Source organism: Protopterus annectens, chromosome 12.part0, assembly GCF_019279795.1.
Source record: "Protopterus annectens isolate FY-2018-M chromosome 12.part0, PAN1.0, whole genome shotgun sequence".
NCBI lineage: Eukaryota > Metazoa > Chordata > Ceratodontiformes > Protopteridae > Protopterus > Protopterus annectens.
The window spans coordinates 889,313,876-889,325,423 of NC_056746.1; positions in this window are offsets into that span (position 1 = coordinate 889,313,876).

Below are 11,548 nucleotides of genomic sequence, written 5' to 3' on the forward strand. Positions count from 1 at the left end.
GGAAGAGATAGGTGGAGGTGGAATAGAAGCTTTGCTGGGGAAGGAGGTAGTTAATTTGCCTATAGAATCAGTAAAGAAGGAGTTAAATTGGGTGGGTAGGGACAGGTCAGAGGCATTAGGGTCAGGGCAAGGGTTGTTTTTTTGCCAGGATTGAGGAGGGTGGTGATTCCATTCCAGAAATTTTTAGGTTTAGTCTTGTGGTTGTTTTGAAGTATGGAGAAGTAGGATTTGTGGTCAGACATGATAAGTTTTTTTTTGCTTTGTTCCAAAATAGTTTATATTCATTCAGGGTGGTAGGGGATTTGTTTTTTCTGGTAATGTTTCCATGCTTAGTCACTGTGATGCATGATAGTTATAGTATCTTTGGTTAGCCATGGGGCAGTTTTACTTTTAATTCTTTTAGTTCTAGAGGGAGCAGGGCTATTTAATAGGTTTATGAATGTAGTATTGAAGTAGTCCATAGCGTTGTCTAGGGAGAGGGTTTTTAGGGGACTCCAGTTTTTATGTTTTAATGAGTTAGAGAAGGCTTCAGGATTAAAGTTTCTGAGACAGCTGGAGGTGATATAAGTGTGAGATAGTTCTAGGGAGGAGGAAAGGTGATAAGTTAAAGAGGGGAGATGATCACTAAGAGCGTTAGGAGGGATACCACTGTCAGATATGTAATGGGGTTGAGAAACAAGAATCCAGTCGAGTATTACCACAGGAGTAATGCTTGGAGGGTCTGGTAGCACAGTTAATTAGTTGTGAGAAGCTGAATAGGTTTATGTTTTGTGTGGAAGTAGGATATTGAATATCAGTGCAGTTAATATTGATGTCACCAAGGATTATGGTTTCGTAGGTAATGTTGGAGGAGAACCAGTAGACAATATCCTCGGGAATGGGGATATTGTATCCTGGGGGAATGTAAAGTCCGGCTATACATATGATTTTGTTTGTGTTTATTTAAAGGAGGGCCAGAGTTAGTTCTGCATTGAAGAATTGGGGTATAGGTTTGGTGAAGGGGGTAACTGCAAGGGAGGAGGAGTAGAAGAGAGCTACCCCACCACCCTTTTTAAGGGTCCTATACTTTCTAATGATATTGTAGTTGGGGGGAGTGATCTCAGGATCTTTTATGTGGGGCTTTAACCATGTTTCACTGATGGATAGGAATGTGTGATTGGTTATGGTGCAGCCAGGCATGGAAGTTGGGAATTTTATTGCATAAGCTCCGGGCATTCAGTGTAGCAAAAAGAAGGGAATTTCTGGATGTGACAGGCAAAGGAAGAGATGAATTTTAATGAAGAGTGGGAGAGGGGCCAGGATTAGGATGAATGTCACCTGGGAAATGGTTGGTAATGAGTTGGTGGATATGGGAAAAGAGGAATTTGGAGTGCTTAGTGTCCTGTTTGAGAGTTGGGTGCTGAGATATAGTAGTGTTGCTATGGATAGGAATGAGTTTGCAGTAGAATAGGAGGCTGTTATTGAAGAAATAGAGATGGGGATACAATGGTTGGATAGTGTCTAACATATGTGGGTTATGGTGAAGTTATATGAAAGGAGGGGGAGTGGTTAAGGTTTGAAGGCTTGGGTGGAAGGTGGAGGTAGGCTAGAAAAAGAAAGAGAAGGGGTAGGGATAAAGATGTGATTGGTTTTAAAGACATGTTGGTATGTCTGTATTTGTTGAAGTGGGAAATAATTAATTGAGTGGAGAGTAGATAGGGTTTGGGATTTGTCAAGTTAGTTCTACAGTGGTAGAAAAGGGAAGGGAAGAAGGAGTGGGGTTAATTGGATGGATCTGGAGAGTTTGTGATTGGCTGATATGGGTGTGTGAGTGGTTCTATAGCTATAAGTGCAGATGTAATGTGGGAGGGTGGAATTTGGGGGCAGGGTAGGGGAGCAGAGTCAGCCTGAAGGGCAAATGTTGTGGGTAGAGCTAAGGAGAAGGAAGGTGGCTAACAAAACCAATCAGTGTAATAGAGCTGGAGCGAGGAAGCTCAGAGGGACTGCTGGACCAGAACAGTAGAGATGATACTAAACTGTAGAGAAAAGAAAAGAAAAAAACTTGTCAAAGCAGACAGGCAGAGTAAGTATTATATGAGTGGAAGGGAGTCAGTTGGGGTGAAGCACAAACTCTGCAAATGTGAGGTTTAAGTATGTAGAGTTATAAAGTATCTTGAGGGAATATTTTCTTTTGATTGCATAAGTATGCTCACACATCCTAACTTTCTATGAGTTTTTCATATGTAAAAATATTTACATGATGAGCACACTGCCATATCTATTACACATTCTGGTATCTGTTGCACACTGTATTCTGACAATAGTCAACTGAAAAGATACATTTGGATGTGACAGTTATTTATGTACTTATTCATACTTTTGATCACAATCAAACATTTGAGGTATACAGTCAGAAGATCACATCTGTTTTGGGGTGCATAGATGCTCTCAACTGCCTCTGATTTTGCAGAATGTCCTTAATTTGTTGGCTCATATTTTGGTGTGTTTTAAATAAAGTTTGTATTTCTCAGTTTAATCATTAAGGTATCATTTAACAGCCTTCAGGAAAAAGTATGCTAATGCAAAGCCTGTTGTTATAGAAACTTCCTAAGTATAAAAAGCCAATAGCTGCCCTTGATTGTGGTCCTTTACCATTATTACATGATTTCTCCTTGATTTTTGAGCAAAGATGTTGAGAGATATGTTGAAAGCTATGCTGAGGAGCAATGGATTGCACACTATATCTGGCAACAATGACATGGAAAGATAAATTCCTATGTGTTAGTTTTTATATATATATATATATATATATATATACATTCATCTCATCACAATCAAACATCTGAGATGTATAGTTATAGTCATACAAGTGTATGCAATTGATGGCTGTGTGTGTGTATGTGTGTGTGTGTGTGTGTGTGTGTGTGTGTGTGTGTGTGTGTGTGTGCGTGCGCGTGTGTGTTTGTGCGCGTGTCTGTGTGTGTATGTGTTTGTCCATGTGCATGTGTGTGCGTGTGTGTGTGGCTCTGTATGTGGCTGTGTATGTAGGTATGCATGTATGTAAAGGGGAGATAGATGCTTATATCTGTCCCTGATTTTTGCAAAATGTGCCTGATTTTGCCTCATAATTTTTTTATTTATTATTTCATTTGATTGCAATTGAACATCTGATATGTACAGTCACAGTCATACCTGAGACTGTAATTGATTACCACGTGTGTGTGTGTGTGTGTGTGTGTGTGTGTGTGTGTGTGTGTGTGTGTGTGTGTATACACAGGGAGATTGTAATAGGTTGTACTTTATGGTTATGACAGCAGCAAGCTGAAATACATGTGGCCATTATTTATGCATTTATTCATTTATTTGATTCCAATCAGATCATCTGAAGTACACACAGCCATACAATTTTGTGTAACTTGTAGGCATGTGAATGCTTGTGTGGAAGAGGTTTTAAAACAAATTGCTTTGCATCATTTTTTTGTGGTATTTCAATGTGATATCTGAGGTGTTCACAGTCAAAACAATTGACTTTAATTACTGGCTACAGGAGCTGCCAGTATATGTAAGTGTCTAACACTGCTCTCATTTGCTCAAGTTAAGCAGTTATTATTCTGGCATTGAAAACTAGTGTGAATTTGTGTGCATCCAGTCTAATACTTTACTACAGCTATTTAAATCTGAGGTAATCGCGGTAAATACAATGGCTGGAATTGGTGGGTATTGAGGTTGTATGTGATGAGAATGACGGCATTTGTGGGGTGGGGTTGCAGTTTATGCAAAATACCTAAGTTGTCCATAACATTTTTTCACTTCCCATTACAGTCAAACATCAACATTATATTCAATAAGTGGCTGTCTGTGGCAATCTGGAAAGGATGTATGTGATAGTAACTGATCATAAGCAAAGTGTCAAAGTAAGCAGTATTGCGATCTAACAGTGCTTGGTTCTCTGGTTGTGGTTTTGGCTGTGATTCCTTTTGTGTGGAGTCTGCATGTACTCCCTGTCTCTGTGCGGATTTTATCCACTTGCTTTGGTTTCTTCTCCCAGACCCTCAGCTGCATAATGTACGTATATGTGTGTGTGTGTGGCCATTTGTGCTTTTACCTTCCTACTGAAATAATACCATAGGGGTATTCAGAAGGTAACTGTCTTTTTTGGAAGGGTAGGGAGGCAGGATCTATTCCCCAGACATAATTTATATATACTTGCAAGCATCTATCTTACAGCTTATTGGGGACTACTGTTTTGTTAGCTTTGAACAGAAAGCTTTAGACAGAAGTTATTTTACATCAAAGGAAAGAATGCTACTGAATTTCTTTCCTTACTCATTAATTTTTGATCAGGCTATCATTGGATCAAAAGGGTATATAAATACTATAAAGTAAATCTTTCAATATATATAACTCTGTGCATTCTGTGGGCTTAGTAGCACCCAGATCCCCAGCTTAATTCACTTAATCTCTCTCTCTGGACTTTTTACAGTGATGTTTTGCATACTTAGGGTGTTTTAGAAGGATGTGGGAAGACCTAAAAAGAAAAATAATAAAGAAGCAATCTATCTGGTTGTTTTGGGAGCAGAAAAGGGGTAAACAAGAAAGAATGGAAAGGTGCAGGGTGAAATAGTGTAGAATAGAGGGGGTGGTCATGGAGTCATTCATCTAGACTCCATTTTGCCTAAGTCTGGCCTTTACTGCGATCAGATCTGAGGTATTTATAGTTAGTACAGTAGCTATAATGACTGAGTACTGAAGCAGTCTGTGGATGAAAGTAACTGAACCATCTACCCATATGTTGTTTGATCACATGTAATTATTTATTTTATTTATTTATTTTATTTTACATTTGTTGACCAGGAGAATCCAACTGGATAAATGTCTATTTTCAGTGGAGGCCCCGGGGAGAAAAGCTCTAGAGTTTGTAAATATACAAAGGCAAGCAAACACATATAGTAACTTAACAAATACATAGACCAAGTACAAAACATAACATATTAGAAGTACATAGAGAAAAAAATATTTTAGCTGCAAATTGTAGTAGCACCACACGTTAGTTGTATGTCCAGTAATTTCTACTTGAATTGATGAGAGTATGTATAATTCACCCATAGATATGTGTAAATTTACAATATTGTGTTTGAGTATGATGGTGTAGGAAAGAGTTGGGGAGTATAGTGAGTAGTAGAAAGCTTTCAGGAGTATAGTAGAACTCCTAGTAGATGAGGTTTGCAAATTAAGAAAACTAGTACATACAGTAAATTAGTAGGCAGAGGTTGATTGAGAAAGTCCTGAGGGAAAAGCAGGTATAGAAGGTCAACCTGGGGGAAGGCATGGGCATTGTCTATTGATATAAAGGTGTTCCTTTAGTAGTTATTTAAACTTAATGATAGAATGGTTATTAGGCTGCTGTAATAGTGCCCACACCCCATTTCAGTTAGCCCCACCTATTCAGTTGCTTCCTCTTGCTTTGAAGTATATCATACCTCTCAATTTGCAGACTTTGAAAATAGGAACAAACACTATTGAAAAGTAGGTGTAGCCAGCTAAAACTACAGATATTTAATTTTCATAAAATCTGAATACCAAATAACACATAACTATTCAAATAGGAATGTGGGATACTACTCAGAAAGACTTGTTTAAAAAACAGAGCTTGACAAAAATGATGGAAAAATATAAGCACATTATCAAGGAGTCATTATGAAATCTGAAGGCTGTAATGAACTGATTTGCAAAATTCTATCACATTTTTATTTGCTTCAAAAAAAGACAAACAATTTGTGTCCTCATCCACCCTTTAAATTATTGCTGCAATTAGTGTGGTGGTCTTCTGGTAAAGTTTTTTGTTAGCTTCAAAAATTACACATGATTCAGAAAATTGTGTGAAGGGGTAAATAAAGCCTAACAATGGGGACATGCCTTCAAAAATAGAGACATTTTGTACAGGGTAAAGCAGTTTTTTTTTCAAAACAGGGACAGTTGAGCAGTCTGGATCCCATTATGTGAAACAAATTATTACCGTCTAGGTGAAGATTTAAGATAAAGTTTTATATTGAAGACTCATTCCATCCAGGATTTTTGTCAGTAGTAAATGCATGTTAGCGCTAACATGCCAAACTGAAAGGCCAGTATGAGTGTATGCTACGATGCTGCAGGCTGATACTCAGTGATCATCTTTGATGTTTTCTTAGCTGTTTATTGTGGGGAACCTTTCCTCCAAAGGATTTATCCAGACACTGGAGTTAGGACCTTAGCAAAATAAACATAAGCAGTCATTATCTGTTTCAGGTCATACCATCTGCATGTTGTGGATGTCTGAATGGTATCATAAATCACAGATCCAGGGGTACACACTGATACTTATAATACAAAACATGTTCATAATACACAAACAAGGGGTACACACTGATACTTATAATACAAAACATGTTCATAATACACAAACAAGGGGTACACACTGATACTTATAATACAAAACATGTTCATAATACACAAACAAGGGGTACACTCTGATACTTATAATACAAAACATGTTCATAATACAGAAACAAGGGGTACACACTGATACTTATAATACAAAACATGTTCATAATACACAAACAAAGACATATTGTCTCTGTACATAAAACATTATTTTCTCCAGATTGAGTAATTTAGATGAGTTCCTACCCATTAGATGGTGTGAGTCTGTTTAAATCTTACCTGCTGTATACATTACCATTGGGTATGCTCCCAGAATACTTTTCTATCAGCTGTGTTATGATACCATCTGCCCACCATGTAGGTCGACATTTTTAAGAGTACCACCCTTTCTCTTTTCCAGCATCTCCACTGTTAGGGCCTTGATAGCAAAGTGTGAAATCACTAGCACCAAGTACTCTTGGAAGATATGTCACATGACAGAATCAGTACATGACTGCATGGTGCTTTACTGCTGTTGATGGTATCTTTGCATAGTTCCCCACCTCCGCTATACATGATAGCCAAAAGTGAATCCTCAATTCAAAAGGTTGCTATCTGGGACTATTCTACAATATTAGTTGTATATGGCTGGAATACCCAAGATGCTAGCATATATAGCTTCCAGGGGGAATTAAATTCCCTAAGAAGGGATGTGGCTGCCACATGTAGGACACAGCCTACACCAGCTCCCTTTCTAAGATGAAACTATCGATCATGTTGTCAAGAGTTACTTCAGATGTTATATGTGATATTATATTGTCATGTGGCAGGGTTTATCCATCATGACATTTGCTTGCAACATAGTATTGACTCAATATTATATTTCTGCTATGATAGTAGTTTCTGGTATTTTCAGCCAGTTTTTAATTCTGATTTATAAGAGTACAATATCCTATCATATATATATATATATATATATATATATATATATATATATATATATATATATATATATATATATATATATATATATATATATATACTCTTGACTAGCCTATAAATGCTTGTATTATTTTTTATTTAAAATCAGACGTATTTGACTTAACATTTCCAGCTTCAGTGTACCACCTTACCCCAGGTGTAAACTGCTCTGCAGTATGGCCCACTGTATTGACATTTCTGTTGAGCAGCATAAAAAGTCATAAGCAAATAGAGCTTCAGATAGTTTTAAAATTTATTTTTATTATGCATTGACCAAATGATATAATCATTTGGCATAACACGTTGGTAAAACAGCAATTTCTGAAAATTATCAAAATGAAAATTAATCATATTTAATCTTAATGCTTTTATGGCCTTATATTCATTTACATTGTTCATAATTATTGATGAGTGTTTTTCTTTAGTCATTTTCTGCAAGCTTCTTTCACAGGCATGAAGCTATCAAAATGTCTTTATTATGTAATTTTTGACCTATTGGTAGAAAAAGGATATTTATATATTTTTTTTACAAAATACACATTTTGATTGTTTATTTATTACCATGTGATTTTTGATAAATGCTTGTTTTGCTGTAGCCAAAATCTTATTTGGGTCATTGCCTCCTTTAGCAGTAGCTGTGTTTTGGGGTTAATCATCAGTGCAGACATGCAATATGTGACAGCACTAGGAATAATAGCGCTCCCCAGCTGGTACACTATCCTGACCTTAATGTAAGCATGTGAGAAAAGATTAAAAATGAGGAGAATGAACTCAATACATCATATCAATATGTAACCTCATAACAAATGAAAAATTCTTCAATTACTGGTAACTTGAAACAAAATAGTGGGAAATAAAAAATAAATTATTTTTAGATAGTAAAAATGGCTTCTTAGACAGAGAGTATGCATTAACAAACCAGTAAAATAATTTACTCTACCAATCTCCCTGGTGTCCCTAATAGCATGAAATAAAAAGATTTTAGATAAGATTTCATTCTCTGAATCAATCTAGAAACCACACTGTGCCTTAGTGGCATTCAGTCCACAATCTAATGGAAATTTGTATGAAGATGTCAATGCTAAGTTGGTTCCTGTAGCGGAAAGCACATACAAAGTATCCCATTTCACTGAAAACCACTTGCTCATAAAAAGGTATTAACCCTACAAGTGCTTTGATCTAAAAGAAAGTTGTAAGTGGCATTTGAACCTATTAACTATCTATCTATATTTATTTATCTGTATCTATCTATATTTATATCTATATCTATCCATCTATCTATATATGTGTGTGTGTGTGTGTGTGTGTGTGTGTGTGTGTGTGTGTGTGTGTGTGCGCATGCGCGCACACTTGTATGTGTGTATGAGTTACTCTTGTCTTTACCAAGAGAACAGGTAAGAATATTGAAGTATATAATATTAACACAGCTATTTAGACATTCAGTGGGTATGTACTAACTATAGTGTGTTTAAAAGTAAGCTTAAGTAATGAGTAACTGACTTTAACATGTAGTATTCGGCAGGGCATTGCACTTCTAATCCTTATGCAAGTTAATGGTGGAATTAAAAAGTTCAAACTTTGTATTATCTTTATGATATGCAACATTATAATGCTTAGAACTGAGTCTGGAGGTATGCATTATGCAGGGAAATCTTAGCTTTACTGAAAAGTTAGCATGTTACTGCTGGAACAATGCACATGCTTTTTTCTTAATTCTGTAAATCATACTGACAGCTGTGGATATGTGAAATATCAATCACTAGAGCAGCAGGGAGAACATTGCTTTCAACACAGTGTGAGGGTCATTCCTCAGATTTAAAAATGTTTTATGATAAACATGCCAACTAAGAAATCATTCAAAGCCTAAATTATTTTTACATATGATGACAAATAATGTTAGTGTTCTGACGAAGTCAGATAAAAAGAAAAAGAGGGTTAAAAGTACTTCATACCCCAAAAGAGGGAAATGCAACCTCCACAAAGAATGTTCATCTTAAACTGAAAGAGGACAGTGTTGTTTCATGTTTAGTTTTAAGATGTTAAATAACAGGAATTTAATTTTGTTCAGCATAGACAACTGCATTTATTGTTGTTAAAGATGAATTATAGTTGGTTTTAGCAATTATTAGGTATATGCATTAATATAGTAAGTGAATAATTTTTTTACTCATTTTAAGTCATTTTTGTTTAAGGGCTGAAACAATATTGACTTTATTGTTGAAATGGAAAGGGAATAAATATTAAATACAGAATAAAAATTGGAATGGCAGCTTTTTGTAGTGATGCTATTTTTTCACTATAGAAAGCTACAGTGAATTTTGACATTCCTGGAATGTATCTTGTTGGGATCAATTTGCTTGCATTAATAAACATGTATGCTTTTAATGTATGTATATAAAGTAAAGTGTCATGTTCATATTCCTTTTGATGACTGTAGACTATGATTGTTAATACATGCTGTGACATCCCTCCTCTGAGCCAGAGATCAAGGAGCCACAGTCCTCACCAATGACACCAGTAGAGAACGTTCACGGTGAGAAAAATAGATACACACAGTATTTTCAGATGCAACCCTCTGCACCAAGTACAATTTCCCTTAAGATCACACAAGGAATACACACTCTAGTCGGGGGTCTGGGCTTCCTTTCCATGCCCCAAATAAGACTCCCCACTGATCACTATAGAGCTGAAATGGGTGTTATAAGCCAGGTTCTCTACCACCCTCTCTGTAAAATCTGTGCTCTCAGCGTCTCTGTTCAAAGTAGCTGTCTCACACACTGTCTATGAGATTTGATTTTCATAATACCTCTCAACCTCTAAGAGCAAGAAATCTGGACCAAAGCCACAGATAATGGGAGGACAAAAGTCCCAAAACAGGAACACTTTTTAAGTATTGCTCCTACAAACTTAGTAAGTTGATAGAATAACAGGTTTTGCATTAGTATGGATTTTCTGAAGGATGTGAAGTCTGAAACATAAATGTCTGCCATTATTTTCTGATTTCAGTCCTGAATGATTTGCCAGTAAACCCTAAATTTATGAGAAATGCTCCAAAAAATATGAGGCAAAAATCTGGACATTCTGTGAAAATTTGAACAGCTGAGAGGTATGATTTTCATACACACACACACACACACACACACACACACACACACACACACACACACACACACACACACCTGGGAAAGGCTGGCACAGCTTACCTGCTCTGCCACTTGTACCCAGACTATAAGGTAGTTTTACTGCCACCAGAACACCTGTAGCCAGCTACTTTAAGGCTCTTACCAGGGTACCCAATTGCACTTATTAAAATTAATACTTATACAAATGGTAGTGTTTGACCAAGCAGAAAGACTTTTAGGAATGTGGAGCTACAGTCTTCTTCTTCTTTTGGCTTTTCCCAGTTAGGGGTCACCACAGCGGATCATCTGTCTGCTCATGATTTGGCAGTGGAGTTTTATGCCAGCCCAGCACCCAACCTTCCACAGAAGGCACACATACACACACACACTCATGCCTAGGGCCAATTTAGAGTGTCCAATCCACCTACAGCATGTCTTTGGGATGTGGGAGGAAACCAGAGCACCTGGAGGAAACCCACACGACCACAGGGTGAACATGAAGACTACGCACAGAAGGCAACCCAGCCGAGGTTTGAACCGGAGAGCCTCTTGCTGTGAGGCGGCAATGCTAACCACTGCACCACCGTGGCCACCCACTAAATAAATGCAAGCACTCTCAAAGGTTAAATATTTTCTAAAAGACCAGCCACAATGAAGAGTTTAGATATATTTAATAATACATAAAAAAACATGAAAATACTGAATATCTATTTATAATAAGCACCAGAGTTTAAATCACAGGAAATATATAAAAAAAAAAACAGATGGAAAGACCCAGAGAGATACAGAAAAAAATTACATTTAGCTAATCTCACTATATTTTTCTTAACTGAAGAATTACTGTTCCCTAGTTACTTTCTAAATCAAGGCAAAATGAAAGTGGATGGGTGTCTCAGCTGGTCCCAAAACAGAGTGCACACCTCATCTATTACTAGTATTCAAATACAATTTCAATACTGGCTACAGAATGACATCACATCAGGTCATCTGACTCTTGGTTCCCACACTACCCCTCACTAGAAACCGAGCCAGGATCTGGCACTGATATGTCACAATACACACATAAA